The sequence below is a fragment of the Rattus rattus genome, chromosome 5 (assembly GCF_011064425.1).
Source record: "Rattus rattus isolate New Zealand chromosome 5, Rrattus_CSIRO_v1, whole genome shotgun sequence".
Classification (NCBI taxonomy): Eukaryota; Metazoa; Chordata; class Mammalia; order Rodentia; family Muridae; genus Rattus; species Rattus rattus.
The window spans coordinates 16,285,288-16,303,745 of record NC_046158.1 but is presented as its reverse complement, the minus strand read 5'-3'; the positions used below and the strand labels follow the sequence as shown (position 1 = coordinate 16,303,745).

Sequence of the window (18,458 nt, the reverse complement as noted above, 5' to 3'; positions counted from 1 at the left end):
TGGGACTGAGTCAGGTGGGGGAAATCAGAGGACCTGGCCTCCCGGGGTCACTGGGACAGTTAAATGGATCACGCTGCAAACGACTTGGGACACAATGTGACACAACACAGGAGCAGGTCCCCTGAGTAGACTAGGATGGAGTCCAACTAGTCTTACTGTGTCCCAGGGGACCCTGGGGTTGGGAGGGGGGTGGGCCCCAGCACAGCCTAATTCCAGAAGACTCCCAACTCCTTGGCAGGAAAGCTATTCCCGAGGCTGGCCCACCAGAAGGTTCCAGCCGCTGTATGTAGCAGGCACACAGAACAGCAAACATTGCTCTCACCACCATTCAGCTTCCCGTTCTCTCACCGGCAAGACTATCTTAACAAGCTATCATCTACCCTGCTATACTGTCACACCACCAGAGTAACCCTGTGAGCCCCTGGCATCGTCTAAGACACTCCAGGCCAGTGGGGGTGGGGAGCTGGAACAGTGATGACCCTGGCCCAACCCCAGCACATGCAGTAAGCACAGGTGGGTTGTAAGCCCCAGAGCAACTGCTCTGAGAGCATGACCTCAGACTCTTCTAGAGACAAACAGTAAATAAATACAAGAGGCCGAGACTCAGTCACCAGGACCACATGGTCCACTCCCACCGGGAGGCACGGCCGACTAGGGGTGCCTGCAGATTGGTGACACCGTTGGGAAATTAAATGCCTCAGAGGCAGGCGGCTTGCACAGCCAGGGCTTGGCTGACACACTCCCATCATCTCTGGCTTCTCTTATCCCTTGGAGTCAAGACAGCTTCCATGATTGGGGTTGTGGGGGGGAGGGAAGGTTGTGGGGTTGGGGGAGAAAACATGCAGAAGTCCGGATTTAGGAAAATTAACACACCCATGGTGTTTCTCTTCCTTTGCTGTGAGCTTTACATATTTTATCAGTTGTTTTCACATGGTCCCCAGCAAGTTGGAGAGGACCTTGTTTTTCACAGGAAAGCTTTGAGTGTGACTGAGGGAACCGAGGTGAGGGGCCTCCCACCCAACACCCAGATGAGTGGCATCTCCTGCAGAGTGAGAGCAGCCCCAGCCATGAACAGACTTTGGGACATCAGTTTTATGCATCCTGGCTAGTCCATGACCGACCCCTCTCCCTAATGGACCACTAAGGCTCCCAGATAAAGTGGCCATTCTCAGGCTCAACACCTAAGGCCTCTTATACGGCCCCATCTCAGGAGACGCTAGCTGCTTGACAGGCCTTTATACAAAGCTGCACCTGCTTAAAGCTACTGGTTCTGGACGGGTGTAGCCCAGGGTCTTCCAGAGGAGACGGCTGAGGGCTTGCCTCCTTGCTGTGTGGCTTTAGGAAAATTACCCCATCTCTTCCAGTTGTGGGTTCACTTTCAAGATTGGGCATCAGCCTGGCGAGGCGGCGTGGCAGAAGGGAGAACTGACTGACTCCTCATGCCACCACCCCATACCCTAACACCACTAAATAAACAATTGTGAATTCAAGGTCAGCCAGGGCACACAGTGAGTGGCAGACCAATCTAAACCATGCAGCAAAACCTTATCCCATCCCCAGCAACACATAACTAAATAGTAAGTTGTTCAGGGACGAGAACCAACCAGTAGCGTGTGAAAGCCCTGGCCGATGTGCTGATAAAAACATTAGTGGGAGGAGCTGACGTGGTTTAAATACGGCAAATATTGATATACAAATAGCATACTGTTAAGAGAGTTGTCAACTGTGGGGTGTCAGGTGGAGCCCCCTTGCCTCGAGACACACCCCAGGACACACAATGGGGCTCATGCTATCACTGAGGACTCTTGGCCCCTTTGACTTGCCGTAGGGATTTGTTTTGCTGGGATTTCCATTTCCTTCTCCCTGTGACTCTTGCGGCACCTGATTCACCCGAATCCACAGATAAGGAACATCGTAAGGTGAGAGGCAATGCCCTCCATCACTGGCCCTACGGCCCAGGGCGAGTAAACCACAGGGAAGATGGGATGTGGTCTGTAGTCCCACTCAGGGCTCAAAGGCTTCCCAACCCACCCCTCACTCTGGGCCAGTTCTGTCCTCTACCTGTCCCTTCCAGCCTAGCGTCCGCAGTGCCCTGCCCCCAGCTGCCACAGACTATGATGTCCTGGCTCCAAACCTGCCCAATGGCCTCTCACCACAGGTGGAGTTCCACTCTCTGCTCCAAAGAGTTTCCTTGCAGTAGATCTATGAGTCTAAGGCCAGCTTGGTCTACAAAGAGAGTTCCAGGCCAATCAGAGCTACAAAATGAGACCCTCTCTCAAACACAGACAAACAGAATCCCCTGGAAATCCAGGTATAGCAGTGGGACTCTATGAGTTGTACTGCCTTAGCACCCATCTGTGCTTACTGCATGTGCTGGGGTTGGGCCAGGGTCATCCATCCATCCCCACCTCCCACCCCGGCTGGCCTGGAGTGTCTTAGACAATGCCAGGGGCCCACAGGGTTACGCTGGGCAGTGTGGTAGGCTAGAGGATAACCTATGTCACCAACCTGCAGGCACCCTAGCTGGCTGTGCCTCGGGGGCAGTGTACCTTGTGGTTATGAGGACTGAGTCTCAGGCTTTCGTATTTATCACCCTTAGAGTTGGAGGCAAGAGTTCCAGGCTTAGCTGCTCCCCTGGAAACCAGGCCTTGGATACACTGCTAGTTCCTTGGGGGCTGTCATGGAAAGCTGCACCAGCCTACGTTCAGGATCACACAGGAAGTGGGCTTGTCCTAGCCATAGACGAGCCCCAAGTCCGGGAGAGGGAAAAAAAACCATCCTTGGAGGCCAGGGTTGCATAAAAGGAGAAGGGGGCGGCATGGTCCTGTTCAGTCCACCTCAGAGCAGTACTGCCTAAGCCAAATTCCTGAGATGCAAGACCAGCACAGGAGCCCAGAATTGGGCACAAGGCAGGTGAAAGGGCGGGGCCTGACTCTAAATACCGATTTGTCACTGATGGATCTGCAGTCCAAGTCCTCCATCCCCTGAGACACCCCTCCTCACTGTCCTATGAGTGGAGAATGAACTTCACTTTAAGGACGAGGAGACCGGGGCTGAGAGCTAAAGCCATTTATTCAGAGGCACTCAGGGAATAAACGTGGTGCCCAGCAGACAGACCTGGTTTAAATATGTAGGCACTTCAGCCTTATCCCTAGAAGTTTAAAAATGCTTTTTACAAACATTTACAGTAGAAGAATTCCACTTGATGGCTCTCTCAGGGGCTGGGAGGCCTTCATCAATCCTTCCTTCTAGTACCCATAGATTTCCAACTGGGCGCTTAGGTCATCCTCCCTCTCTCTCCTGGAGTTAATTGTGTGCTGTCACACAGAACTGGAGTTCTGACCAAGAACAACAGCGCCCTTAAGGTTAGAGACCAGTAAAAGTGTCAGGCCCTCTCTTCTTTCTGGTGAGCCACAGAAGACATTACTAATCCATCCCAGTCTCCAAAGCCACTTCAGTTGGGTATATCAGGCAACCTCAATCAATCTATCTGAGCCGGCATCACTGTGACATAATTGCTACTCCTATAGCAAACGGGTACATAGGGTGCAGGTATAGCTCGGGATTCCCTCCTTCACTCTCAGGGTCCCACAGATGTGCAAACGGACTATAGGAATTTAGCATGGCCCTGGGTCAACACTAGCACAACACTGAACCCCAGATGTCAATTCACTTGCACAAGGAATCAGGTAGGATGATCAGGATGGGACAAGTTGGTGACAGTCAGATGGTGAGCTCTTATTCTGCTCCTTTCTGAAGCCTCCAGGAAGGGTATTCCCAAATGGAAAAATCATTTGGGGGAAGGGGAAGGTCATATCCCAGAACCTCTACTCAGGAGCTATGTAACTCTGGGCCTCTGCCGCTCTTTGGAAAATGGGCGCAAAGATTCCTACAACCCAAGACGTACCCAAAGGTGGCCAGTACAGTGTGGGGGATGTAGGAGAACCCCATAAAGGCCGGATGCTCCCCTTCCCTCCCTTTGCGCTCAGCAGGGCCACATCTGTGTACTCCTGTGCTACAGCTAAGCTATCACATGCCCTGTCACAGCCCCTAAGGGTACATGAGCAGATGGTCCCCTTCTCTAAAACCTGCAAGCCTCATCACCCGGGGAGTCCATGCTGTGTGGGAGTCCTGCCCGTGCTTGCTTCTCCCTTTCTCTTTCACTCCCTGTCTAAGCAAAACTGCCTGGCGACCAATCCTGCCTCTGTCCTCAAGGCAGTTCCAAAGGGCCCATCTTGTCCTGCAGAAGTGATGGCAGTAATTCTGTTAATGGGAAGCAAGATGAATGGTACCCTGTGCCCACGGTGTAGGAGGCAAGACGGAACAGAGGGTTGGGGGAGGAGAGTGTGGCTGGAACTCACCCTCCTTTGGGGCCTTATTAGGTCTTGAAAGCACCACTGCACACGCTAAAACCTGCTTTTGCCAGCAGAAGCCTCATTTTACAAATATACAACAACAACAACAACAACGAAACCTGTAAATGGTAAGAAAACCCTGAAGACTCAGCTCCCAGGCTGCAGTGGGGCGACAAGCCGCTCAGCCTCTCGTCTCCCTGACTCCTGCTTTAAATAAGCGCGTCTAAATGCCAGTTCCCCCACTTTGTGAATACCCAACACGGCTTCCCTGGCTGTTTTAGGCCTGTTTGCCAACAGTGGGATAGGACAGCCCTGGAGACAATTCTTCTAAAAGGCTTGTCTGTTCCGGATGCCATAAAGCGCTAGTGTACCCTGCCTGGGATATGACATAGCGCCCTCACCATCACAAACGCACAAACACGCAGAACGCTGTCATTCATCTGCCCCAGCAATCAGCAGCATTTCTTTTTTTTTTTTTTTTTTTGGTTTTTTTTTTTAAAAGCTGGGGACCGAACCCCGGGCCTTGCGCTTCCTAGGCAAGCGCTGTACCACTGAGCTAAATCCCCAACCCCAATCAGCAGCATTTCAAAGGTGTTTCTGCAGTGGCATAGGTGTCCTTTTCCACAACTATGCAAAGAGCTTGCTCCATACACCCACCCTCCCAGTTCACTAAGGTGTCTGCCACACTTCGGTTCCAAACAGGGGTAGAAGGTAGAAGCCAGTGCTGGTACAGAGACGCCGTGAACAGGGTCAGATCATGAGGCTGTGTGACCTCAGTCGTCTGGGAGCCTCCTTAAGCCTCAGCCCCCTCATCCCAGCACAACCCCATCATCCCAACAGCTCCTGCAACAAGAAGCGAATGCAATCCTGGGCTGTGCAGGAAGGTTCACTTCTCAGCACAAGCAGTTTGCCCCTATTCTCCCTGATCACACATCTGCAGGGCACCCACTGCCCCAAGAGGTACCTGTGGCTCCTCTGCTATCTGGACACCCATGGACACAGGTATGAAGAGGTCAGAAGGGAAGGCTTGGAGTCCAGGGCCTAGGTTCAAATCCTGGCTTGACTGAGGCCCTAACGCGTGACACTGAGTAAATGACCCAGCCACGATCAGCCTCCCACTCTCGTCTGTGAAATGGAACTAAAATGTCATCTACTTCATCAAGCCACACCTAGGATTCAGTGTGACTATCACCTGGTCAGCCCAGCCCACGGCCAGTGGCAGAGGGTGAGAAAAATCCCACACAGCACTGCTACTCTGCAGGGAGCGAAGACCTGAGGGCACTCCAACCCCACAAGCTGGGGACTCCCACTAGCCCCAAACAGAGCCACCCGTTCCCTAGGACATCTCCCTTCCAGAAGTTCCCGGGTGTTCCAAGGCAGTAACGTGGCTCCTTACACCGGCTGCTTGAAGGCAGGGACTTTGTCCCCATGACTCACGACCATGTCTTTGAACAGTGGAACAGGACACCACTCATTCAGATAAATAAATGACTAAAGGAGAGGAAGGAGACTGGGTGGGGGTGGGGAGGGGTGGGGTGAGGTAGGGGGTGGGGCTGAGTGACCTACCATGCGTCTCAAAGCAACTTGAACACCATAGGTACCACCAAGCTCTAGTCTAGTGGAGCCCTTACCAAGCCAATCGGTCTGTAACTTGGTTACACTGCTTGCCAACACAGCAAGTCATGGACCTGGCGTGGAACAGCGGGCCAAATTAAACAAACAAACAAACAAACAAACAAACAAACAAACAAACTTGTATCACCCCTGGCTTCGCAAACAAGAAAACTCGGGCCCCATGGGGGGAGGTGACAGATCAGGAGCTACAGTGGGCAAAGTGGGGATGCATGGTTTGCGCCAGCGTTGTCCAAATTCACTGCCCACCTCCTCCGTCTCTAGGCAGGGGTGGCTGCAGGTCGGGCTGAGTCTTGCATGGCTGGAGCTGGAGCTTACCCCTGGAATCTGCTCCCTGCCAGAAGCCAGGGTGGGAACTCAGAGGCATGAGCAGAACAGAAGCACTGAGTGCCCCACCTCCACACTCACGGCAGGCTGCAGGGCTGGGAGGCCATGCCAGCAGTAATGGTGGGCTGCACGCTGGGGACCTAAAGCCCTGGGTTTGGTTTATAGCTTTGGCTCAAGGTTTCCTGCTGATACTGAGCCTCAGTTGTCCTAATTTGAATAATGGGTTCAGCAGCATGATCAGGAGGGCTAATCAATGAAATGAAGGTAAAACACACACAGCATCTGGCTGGGTCCCTGGCTGCATAGTGGAAACTAAGGAAGTTTTATTTCCCCACTCCAGAGTTTCACACAGAGACCTTTGAGAAGCTAAACATTCTGCTCCCCTGGTTACCTGCTCTCAACTCCCTTAACTGCAAAACTAGAACCAAGTCCCTGTTTAGCAGAAGCATCAGCTACAGCTTCCTGATGTCTTGGGTCTCTGAAGGGCATCCAGCTTGGGGCTCCTCCCACAGAATCTAATCCTAGGCCGTCCATGGCATGGTACAATGATGACCCCCGAATTCTGATCTCTCCTCAGCAACCCGGTTACTTCACTGCTAACTCTGTCGCTCCAGGACAGGAACACAGACAGGACGTAATAATATCCAGCTACGGCTGGCTCTACGGTCTGTCTAGCAAACGAGGCCCAGAGAAGAGAGACCAGCTTGCTGAATGGTAGTGGTCATTCCAGGGATCATGGTCTGCATGAAGATAGCATTTCCTCTAAATGATCTGGCTCCCAACCCCACCTCCTCTGGGAGAACTGACAAGGGGACCTTCTCTGTTGGAGAAGACGGTGTTTAAGAGGGACAGTTGTGAAACTATCCTGGACAACCAACCTTGTCCTCAGAAGGGAGCTAAGTGTGGCCTGTCATTCTCCGGGTTCACTATTGGCATTACCTTTGATATCTGGGAGAACCCTGGGGCTGGTGTGGGCTTTGAACCTTCAGTACACATTGGTCCTGCCACCAAAGGACAGGTGCCCAGTGAGCCTGTCACCCATGGCAGAGTGGGAGTCAGGTGGTCCCCACAAGGAGCAACAGGGTGGGGTCTGCACTTACTCTGAGAGTTCCCGAGCCCACGAAGTAAACATTAAATAAAAATCACGACAGGCGGGGAGTCGAATACCAAAGAAAGGAAAAGCCAGTTTTCTGATTCTTGTTGCCTTTTGGGGGGTGAGGACGGAAATAGGTTTGAAATAGGTTCTCATGCATCCTAGGCTGCCCACAACATGGCATATAGTAGCCAGCGATGACCCCAAAATTCTGATCCCCCTGCCTCCACCTCCTGAACGCTGTAATCACACATGTGTGTCGTCTGCATGCTAGACAAGTCACATCCCAGCCCCTCCCTCCTTGCTGATTCTTTTAACATGGGGGGGTCTTGCACTTCAATTTTACACTGGGCCTCACAAATTACACAGTCACTCTCACCTTCCACTGACACAATCCTGACATGCACTTTACAGTTCTAGGGGCCTTGAGAATACCTACAAAGTCCCGGCAAAGTGGAAGGCACTACCAAGTCTGAGATTGTTACCTCCAAGAGGATGCTTTGAAAGTCTTGTTTGTTGAACTCCAGTTGGCTGTCTATGCGCCCTGTATGGAGGTGGCAACCTTGAGGCCTGTGCCCTGAGGGAGCTTCCTGGACAGTGAGTGGTTAAGAAAACACGCTAACTCAGGACAGGACGCTCATGAGAATGTCCAACAGATGTCACCAGGGAATGATGTCACTGGCTGGTCTAGTCAGGTGGCTCCCTGGAGGCAGGAGTGACAAAGCTGAGCAGGAAGTGAGGACCTGGTAACTTTACTTATCGGCCTGCAGCAAGGGGTGAGGCCAACGCAGGGGCCGGGGACTAAAGACACCAGGGGAGACCATCTGCAGAGAACCCTCCTGTAACAACTGCAGAACCAAGGATGAAAAATGAGAAAGAAAGAGCTGCAGAACATCTGAGGATGTGCGCTGGGCACGCACGCTCAACCATAGCAGCCCATGCTCACAGTTTTGATTCCGTCTGTCACTTTACAGACATAGCCATCCCTTCCTGTGACATGGAAATTCCAAGGAGCATGTAGTAAGGGGTCCTCCGAGCAGTGGGAAGGGACAGGCACTGATGTGACCTGTCACCCACGTGGAAGAACGGCACAGTGGTAAGACCTTAAAGTGCAGCATCAGGTCACCCTGATAGCTTGTTCCTAGCTGCACGTCTTACCCTGAGCCTTAGTTTCCCGTCTGTAACGCGGACATTATTAATTTTCCCATCCTCCAAGGGGTACTGTGATGATGAAATAAAATGAAGCCACTGACAGGTACAGCACACAGCAAATGACCGATAAATGTCAACCACCACTACTGCCCCACACCCCAGCGACACGTGACACATCTCAGGATGGAGAGAATATGCTCCGTCCGTTCTAGCATCTGCCATGACTCTGCTCCCAGACGCCCCTCTCCCCCCATTGTTATGTCGCATCAGTCCATAAATATTTAAACAACATGTCATCAGATTATTATAACATATGATCCATAGCACTGATGTGCAGCAGTTCTGTGCATTTGGGCTTCATTTTCAGAATACCGAGACATAAAATATTTATGTATTTAGCCAACCACGAGATCTCACATTCTGTCTCAAAATGCTGGGTGGTGGCAAGACGCTGAACTGAGACGCGATGTGTGAAGGGGTGCCTTGTTCTCACATCGGTTCCTGGGGCATCTGGATTGTTTCTGGTTCGTTCAGGGGACATCATCACGTGGCGTGTGAGCAGTGGCTGATTCAGTCGATCCTAACAAGAAGAGAGCCAGGCCCCAAAGAGCTCATCAAACCAGTATATGCTGGGTGGTCTACACGCCGCCGGCCTTTATGGATGTACACACAGTAGGAAGCATACACTTCTCACAGTGCCCACTGGGAAATGCAGATTACACCACAGCCCACAGCACCACCTGGGCACTGTGGTACACAACAAAGATTCAGGCCCACTTGACTCCTGTTTCCTTCTGTCCCCGGGTCCCAGTATCAGGTCAAGCACAAACTAGGATGGATCCAATGTAGATGGATAAATAACAATTAAAGAAGTTGCCAGATAAAATTGTGACCAAATTAAAAAATAATTATTAGATAATAAATTCATACACGATAATGATACCCCATCTGCCAGTCTGATTTAAACTGTGCAGGACCCTCAGGCCTGAGACATATAGGCTCTCCAGTAAACCCTTGCGAGTAGGAAAAGGTTTTTTTTTTTCCTATGTAATTAAGTATCTCGATTGCTAACATTAGCACATCACTGTGGCCATATGTTGCAGGAATTTTCAGCAGTGTGTGATTTCAGAGACGCTGCCCCACAAGCCATCAGAGGATCCAGAAACTCACATGCCAGAAGCTGAATGCTTCTTTAGGACAGCCTCTCCTGTCCCAAGCCAACACTAAAATACCCTAACTCATCATTGCCCTTTAAGAGAACAGAAAAGTGGGGTCACGCTATGCCTAACCTATAGATGATCAATGACAGAGGGTGTAGGATACCAGAAATATATATATAAAAGACAGCTGTTAGCTGAAGGTACAATCGTTCCCTCTGCATTGCCTAGGAAGAGGGATAGAGGGACGTATCTGATCCCTTGTGTTTCCCTAGGTGGCTATTTCCAGCCTGGGCTGAATAGCACCATGAACCTGCCTGCTAAAGATTCTAATGCCAAGCCTAGGGCAGCACAGGACCCACTGCCCTTCACTCCTCACAGAAAACCACGTACCATGCTGTCACCACCAGGCTGGCTCCAAGAGCCACCGTCCCAACCCTGTTCCCAGGCTTTGCACAGACGAACTCCAGCTTTATTCTTACAGACTAGCCGAGGAGGCTGGCATTGAAAGTAAACAAAAAGGACCAGTGGGATTCCTGCAGAGGAGGAACAAAACATACACGGTAGCTTCTCTGCGTCACAGCCACAGTGTGTGCATGCTTAAGGGCCTGACAAATCAGTTCAGGGGAGCTGCAGCATCCTCCAAACCCCTGGGGCAGGCTTCCTGCCTCTGCTGTCTGCTGCCATGTGGTACTCAGAGTTGCTACCATGTAGATATCCAGCAAGACCAAAAGAACAAGAGAGTGGCTTCCTCTTATCACACCAGGTTCCTCCATTTCTGGGCTAAGGTAGCTTTGGGGATCATGCCCACTTGGGGATCAGCAACTCTAGAACTTGCACTGGAAAGTTTAACTCCTTCCTTTTCTCAAAGCCACTTCACGAAGGACACTCCCTCTAAACAACAATGCCTACTTGAAAAGAAACACAGTTTAAGGCATGGAGTGTAACCATCATGGCGTGGGGGAGACCTGGGTGCCATCCCCAGCACCCCCAACAAAATTAAAACCAACTTTGAGAGGCATGAGCCTCCCCCCAAGCCCTCCTGTACAGACATTGAACAAAGAAGTGCCCCAGGAAGGAGATTCCATAACTCGGGAGGTACAAGCTATTCTAGGCTTAGGTTCCTCCTGTAGGTTAAGTGTCTCTTATCTGAAATGCTTGGGACAAGGAATGTTTCAGATTTTATTTATTTGTTTATTTACGTATATGGTGTATGGATTCCTTCCCTGCATGAGTGTCTGTGTACCAATTGTATGTCTCATGCCAATGGAAGTCAGAAAAGGGTGTCAGATCCCCTGGAGCTGGAGTCACGCATGGTTATGAACTGACATGTGGGTGCTGGGAATTGAACCTGGGTCCTCTGGAAGAACAGCTGGTGCTCTTAACCACTGAGTCGCCTCTCCAACCCCATGCTTCAGACATCAGACCTGAATTCTGGAATATTGCGTGGACTTTACCAATCGAATAACCCTAATCTGAAAATCTGAAATGTCCCCAGATCTGGGATGTCTGAACACCCATGTCATCATGCTGGAGTGCAGAAATATTCTGATAATCCTGCTCTAACTGTGTGACACGTTCTGAGGACACACGGTGGCCACACACCAAGTCCTGCCCTATGGAATGGCATTCCCAACTGAAAGAAATAGACCACTGACACCGTATACTGTCAGCACAGGACCGTGGTACATGGTGTTTCTTCCAGTTAGTCGGAAGGTCAGATTTCGTTACCCTCTCCCAGCCCACACAGCGAACACTTCCAAAGGCCAAGCACAGGGAAGTTTCACACCGGCTACAGCTAAGATCTTGTCTCAAAATATATTTAAATTTATTTTTATGTGTGTGTGTGTGTGTGTGTGTGTGCGCGCTCTCGCATATGTGTATCTGCTTGTCCGTTTGGGTGCCATGTAGATGCAGGTGCCCAGAGACCAGAAGAGGGCATCTGATCCCCTGGAACTAGAGTTACAGGCACGTATGAGCTGTCCGATGTGTGCTGAGACCTGAACAGGAGTCCTCTGCAAGAGCAAGCCCGTAACTACCACTGAACCATCTCTCCAGGATGTGTTTCTCCCGTGCGTACATGGGTGCGTCACATGCTAGCCAACACGGGTCTCTCCAGTTTCGAGACCAGAGTCCACTCAGCCTGCTTCCGATTGCAGACGCTCTGCCTCACTCGCAAGCCCAGGCCCAGTCGACAGGACTCACGGCTTGGAAGCTGGGAGAACAACCCTATTGAAGCCACAGGACAGCTATGTAGGATCTCAGGCCAGGCATGCTCCCTGCACTGCACAATTCCTATCTGTAAATGGGGCAGGAGATGGGCAGAATCTCTTCTGGTTTGCTTTTCCCTTTAAAATCCTATAAAATTAATCTCTCTCTCTCTCTCTCTCTCTCTCTCTCTCTCTCTCTCTCTCTCTCTGTGTGTGTGTGTGTGTGTGTGTGTGTGTGTGTGTGTGTTGCTGGGGGATCCAACTCAGGACTTCACACATGCATGCTAGGCAAGTGTTCTATCATTTGAACGATACCCAAATTAACCGTTGTAAATTGACATCTGGTACATTCATAATGACGCACAATCATAGCTGCCACCTAGCTCCAACCATTTTTGTCACCCCAAGAGGAACCCTGCACTTACCTAGCCCTGACTTATTCCTCACACCCCTTCCTCCCAGGCCCTCGCACTCTTACCTGCCTTCACTCCACAGACTCGTCTCGTCTGAATATTCTCTATGAGCTGCTTTTCTCAGCACGACTCCTGAGCAGATCCCTTTCTGTGCACACAGAAGGCAGGGTGGGTTTGCCCCTCCCCTCTGAGAAGCTCACAGCCCTCATGCTCAGTGGCCTTTCAGAGAAGGCCCTTGTCCCAGACGCTGTACTTCTCAGTATCTATATTCGAAGGTCAGTCTGCCATGTGAGGAGAAGCGGAAGCTGCTGCCTGGCACACACAGCCCACTGGATGGACATGGCAGTGGAGGCTGGGCCTGAGTGAAGCCTGAATCTCTGTCAGGGAGTGGCTCTCCATAGCCGATTGGCCTCTCCTCTCCTCATAAGCCTAGTGGGCTTCAGGTATAAGGAACTGGACAAATTTCCTCAAAAGCTTCCTCAAAAGAGGGACAGCCATTCTGGAAATCAGAGTTGCCCATCTTTTGAACAGCCTCAAATGGTGGCTCCCACAATACATGTGGCCTCCCTCAGGCCCAGTGGACTTCAGTGTGGGCCGAGAGTCCTCATTGAGGACTCTGGTCCCTCTGGGGTCTGTGATGACCACTCCTATTAACACAGACCTCTGTGGGCCACGCTATATAAATAATTAACAAAACATCTGCCTCACTTCCTAACAACCACACCTGAAATAGCTCACAGGCCTTCAGAGACGTTCCAGCTTCATGCCCAAACCGAGGGGGCTCACTGTCTAGCCCTGTGGTGAGTGAGTAGGAAGAAAACAAACACAGATCCCCAAACCTTTTCTGGAGGTGCCACAGGGCCACGCCAGCACTGAAATCCAACCTCTTTCCAAACCACCGCCGTCTACTATGTCTGGCAAATTCTTTATTTTTAAAATTTTATGTCTGGGTGTTTTGCCTGCATGTATGTATGTCTGTCTGTGCACCACGTCCCTGCTTGGTGCCTTTGGAGGCCAGAAGAGGGCAGCATCAGACGCCTGGGAACTGGGGTGGTTATAAGCTGCCATGTGGGTGCTGGGAATGGAACCCAAGACCTTTGGAAAAGCAGCCAATGCTGATAACCACTGACCCCTCCTCTCTCCACGGACAAGGCTCACATTCTAAATTTGATTATGAGTACCTTACCCTTTCAGGGCCTCAGTTTCCATTCTGTAAAATCGACCACCCGGCAGTTTCCAACGCCCCCAAAGTTCACCCTGAGTAGCCTCCTATGGTCGCCTCCACCCCATGCACTGGTGATCTGCTCTCCCTGGCATTGCGAGACACTGAACATCAGAACAGGTCATTGGAAAGTAACCATGCCCCTTTGTAGGTAGATTCCTTCCCAGAAACCCCCGGCGGAAGGAAAGGTGTTAGCGAATGGGTCCTGAACAAATGCCACCTGTCTGCCACCTGCATTGAGAGTGCAGTCAGTGTGTGTGTAAGGCAGCACCCCAGGAGCCTCTCTGACGGATGACAGGGCAACAAGGGAGGGCTCCCCTTGAAAGAATCTTTCTCCAGGGCCACCCTGATTTTGAAATGTGAGGGTTAAACAATTTGGGGAGAAGCCAGGCGCCTAAGGCTTCCCACAGCAACTACCCACCCCTTCCCTGTCGCATTCCTTCACACTGGCTGAAATTCCTACACAAAGCCCCCTTTTTCTTTTCTATGAGGTCACCAGCACATAGAAGTCTAAGAGAAAGAGCAGTTCCCCGTGGGTAAAGCCTTTGGAACTAAATGAATCCAGTGGTCCCACATGCAATCTGAAGGCCCCCCTCAGGGCACTGCTCCAGGGGTGGTGAACAGGGTTTCAGGGGGATGTTGCGATTCTAGCCAGCACAGTTCCAGAAGCCTGCCTAGGAGACCAGCTCCTCAGCTGCCAGACTGCGTGAGAAGTCGCCTGTGGGGGATTAAAATGCAGAACTGGAGTCCCCTGTATGTGTGGGTCTGTATTCGCATAGCAAGTCCTGCTGGAGTGGCAGATGTCAAAATGCCAGATCACACGCTCAAGTCCAAGTTCCCAGGATTAATGGCACAGGAAATTACACCACTAACGGATGTGCCCCAGTGCTACTTCTGTCTGGACCTTGAGTCTGAGAAGGCCACAGGTTTGGCCTGAGGATGGATTATGTGTGCTACCAAATTCAGACAGGAATGGGAGAAAGTTTCCAAAAAAAGAAAGGAAGAAAGGAAGGAAGGAAGGAAGGAAGGAAGGACAGACAGATGACCTTTCCTGGGTGACGGAACTAAGAACATAGTAGATCACCCACTCAAAAGTTTTAAAACCCTTTATGGAAACCCAGGTCATCCTAAATGACCCCTCCACAATCTCCCTCCTCTACCAGCCCCAGTCCTAAGAGCTAGCAAACTCCCAAGTACATGCACTTTGCTGCCTATGATGACATCAGCAAAAATTAAATTAGATAAATAAAAACATAGAAACGAGGCCTATTTTTACCTCTGCAAATCACAGGCCAGATGGAGAGGAATCTATCAATGCCAGCACCGTGGCTGAGCCGTCCCATACCATCTATTACTTCACACCTTACATTTAGGCATTGCATCGCAAAGCACTCTGCAAATGACACTCTTGGAAGGGAGACAGAACGACCTTTCCCTGTTAGGCCTGGAGGACACAGAGTTGGGCAGGCACAGCCCAAACCACGCAGGTCCTTACTTACACACGGTCCTCTTCTGAAACACCAGAAACGGAAATGAATGAGGAAGTGAACTGGCGGACCCAGTTCTGAAGGACAGGTGACAAGGAGTCTTTGCAAAAGTGATCGTGTCAGAGATTTGGAATGGAGAGTTAGGCTCTCAGGAGATCACGCTCCATCTCCCTACAAGGTCAGAGGCTGGGCTTTTCCTGGGGCCGAGTCCAGGTTTGTCTCCAACCAGTATCTATGTGTTTATTTAATCAATTTATTTATTTAAATGGGGTCTTGGTGTATAATCCTGGGACACCTGGTACTTGCTATGTGAGTCCAGGCTGGCCCAGAACTCAAAGCAATCCTCCTGCCTCAGCCAGGATTATGGGCGTGGGCCACCACACCTGGCTGTAACCCATATCTAATCTTGAATGATTCACCAAGTCCTCCACCCTTACCTCCCTCTTTGGTCCAACCTGAGGGAGAGAAATAGTATTCTCCCTGGGACAACAGTTTGGGCATCCTTAGCACTTGCAAAGACTGTGTATTACCTTCACTCTGGTGGCTCGGTAGACTTGGGAGGACCTCTCCCCAAATTCTGGAACCAGGCAGGCCTGCAGAACCTGGCCTGTCATAAATCACTGAGCTTTATAACATGCTAGAAGAGCAAAAACACAATAAAGGTAGCCAGCCGGTGTGCCTCAAGTTAAGGAAGCCGGTCCTAGAATCCTGACTTTGCCATTTATCAACTTACCTGGATTTTACAGACTCTGTCCAGACAAGTCTGGGTTCAAAATCTGGGTCTACTGCCACTCTATAGCCTATGTCCCAGTTTCGTCATCTATAGAATGGACACCATAACAGTTCTCATCTTACAATGTCGGTGGGAACAAGAAAAAATAACTTCAAACCTTGTGTACCAAGCCCAGCACCAGGCACATCCTCAATAATGGTGGACATGGGTCATGGTGCTACTACTTCCTCAGAACTCTGCCAGCCAGTTCATCTCCCCTGGTGTCTGCTTTCTCGGATAATAGAGACAATAACCTCCAACTTACAGGTGAGTCCTAACGCGGACATGAGTGTTCAAGTCCTCAGTGCCCAGGCTGTGCACCTTAGGAAGTCAAATGTCAAGTCCTGGGCTCAGTGAAGGAGGAAGGCCTAGAAGGCAGGCAGGTGGCTCAGACTTTGGCCACCACCCTCTCTCTCGTAGCCTGGGACACATTTGATCTTTCTATGATTCAGATGCCTTGGGCACAAACCCCAAAACAGAATGGAATAGCAGGAGAGTTAAGGACCCCCAGAACCTCTCTCAGCACACAGTCCGTAAAGGATCCAACTCCTTTCCCTCCTCCTTTCCCGCACCATGTGCCACCTGGAAAGGTCAGCATCTCCATTTCTGGGAACCTAAACGGCTCTAAATCCTGGCCGGCCAACACCTAAGTCTGAGACTTGGGCTTTTTAAAGATAGCAAATGACTTTTGTAGTCATCTCTGAAGCAGACGGGGCTCACAGGCTCACAACCACAGGGACCATTTTAAATCCCAGGCCTTTTCTTCTGGGAAGTTAGGCAAGAACCTTCCCAAATGTTTGCCGTGGGGCCCTCTGCCAGGGAGTGACTCACTCCTCCGCTCCCCGCAGGCATATTTTATTTGGGGGTGGGGGATCCAGGGAGAGCCTGGGCCTGATGGGGGAGGGGAACAGTTTCAACCCATCCAGAAGGTGGGGATATTTTTTCTTCTCCAGTTTTCAGGACAAAGAGGAAAAAAAAAAAGAACGTGGGTCTTTTTTTGTTTCCTTCCAGGTTTTGTCTGCTGAAAGATGATGTCCAAAGTTCACTGGTTAAGTTCCTCCTGTTGGGAGTCAGGCACCCATTCAATGAAATTCTTCTCCCATTAGCAACAGGGTTTTTAACATGCCCTTTTACACATACCAGACTCCTGTGAGGACATTTTCCCCTCAATAAGTCAACCTGTAGTTTGCAAATGGTGTAAAACTCTGAACAGAAACTTTCTAAAGTTTGCTTTAAAGCCGTTGAAACTTTCAAACACACACGCACAAACTGTCAATCAAAACTTCACGAACAGCCCTTAAGGATGTGTCCCAAGCGTGCTGTCACCCATTTGTTACTGCCTCTGGGGCTCAGATAAATCAGGGGAATATGATTAACTTAGAGGAGCAGGCAGAGAGAGCAAGTATCTAGGGCCCTGGGTCTCCCTAGGGCCTAACCCCTAGATATGGGGGGCAGAGTCTAAATCTGGCCTAGCTAGAGACAGCCACGAACAAAGCCAGGGAACTAAGACGTATTTAGAAAACCTCAATTTAAGTCCAGCGCAGCCCCCTCCTCAGCCTGCGTGGCCATGCAGAGTCCTGCCAAGGCCGGACTGAGCAGCTTTCACCAGAATCAGAACCTGGGGGATCTGCGTGTCTGTCCCAGGGTTCCAGACTCACAGAATCCGACCCAGCACCCTCTCCGGACAGGGTCAGCCGGCACATCACACACACACTGGCCTGCAGTGTGGAGTGCTCAGCCTGGATCCTAAACACACACTCGTATGGAATTTGTACACTTTTGCCCGTGCACGTGTGCACACACTCACTCGGGAACGTTCAGACACGTGGGCACACGTACTCCTTGGCATTCACAGTAAACACTCGATAAACCGATAAACCGAAGCGGAGCCAGTCCACACGCACCGGTCCACCCCAAACTCACAGTCGGGGCCCCTGATGTGCACACGCACGCACTCCCGCGCAGCGGGGCGGATGGAGCCCGCCGCAGATACCTCGGCCTCCAGCGGGCGTCCCCGCCGACTCCCCGGGCACGCGCGCGCGCCCACAACGCCTCGGGTAAAGGCCCCACGCCCTGGCCCGCGCCCCTCGCTGGTCCCAGGCCACTCACCGGCGCTGGCGGCTCTCTCGGCGGCGGGCAAGCGCGAGTCGCACGCGAATTGGCGGCGCTGCGGCCGCAGCTAGTCCGCCGGGTTCAGCCGCCGCTTCTGCGCGCGTCCGCGCGCCCGCCCTCCCCCGCGGGGCCGCGCCGCCCCCTGCGCCGGTGCGCGCGGCCGCCACGCAGGCTAGGGGGCGCCGGGGGCGCGCTCCGTGCTTAAACGTCCAGCCCAGGTTGGAAGACTGAGGCTCAGACTCCAAATCCTGGCCACTGAACCCCTCTGCGCGGGCTCTAGACTCTATAAGATGCAGATTCGCTGGGTAACCAACTTGTGGACCCTTCCCCACACCCATGAATTCCCCATCAGCCGACATTGCTCCTATCACAGCCCTTGCAGGACTGAAATTGACCCATCCAACAGAGTGGAGCAGAAGGTGCAGTTCAGTTGATAGAATGCTTTCTTAATCTCAGCACTAGGGAAATTAGGTACCTGTCATCCCTGACTAGGAAGGCTGAGGCAGGAATGTTTGAAATTCATTCA

At 51.4% G+C, this 18,458-nt stretch overlaps 1 protein-coding gene across 2 annotated transcripts in view; it reads right to left on the bottom strand.

Moving 5' to 3' along the window:
• Nek6 (NIMA related kinase 6) overlaps positions 1-18,041 on the bottom strand; it is a 71,673-nt gene extending 53,632 nt beyond the window's left edge. The window contains exon 1 of one of the 2 annotated variants that reach the window (XM_032903225.1): positions 17,930-18,041. The gene's annotated coding sequence lies outside the window, so the exon portion shown is untranslated. Of the gene's footprint in view, positions 1-5,319; positions 5,463-17,929 lie in introns of those variants that run through there. The other variant, XM_032903226.1, reaches the window with a different exon arrangement.
• Between the last annotated feature and the right edge of the window lie 417 nt (positions 18,042-18,458).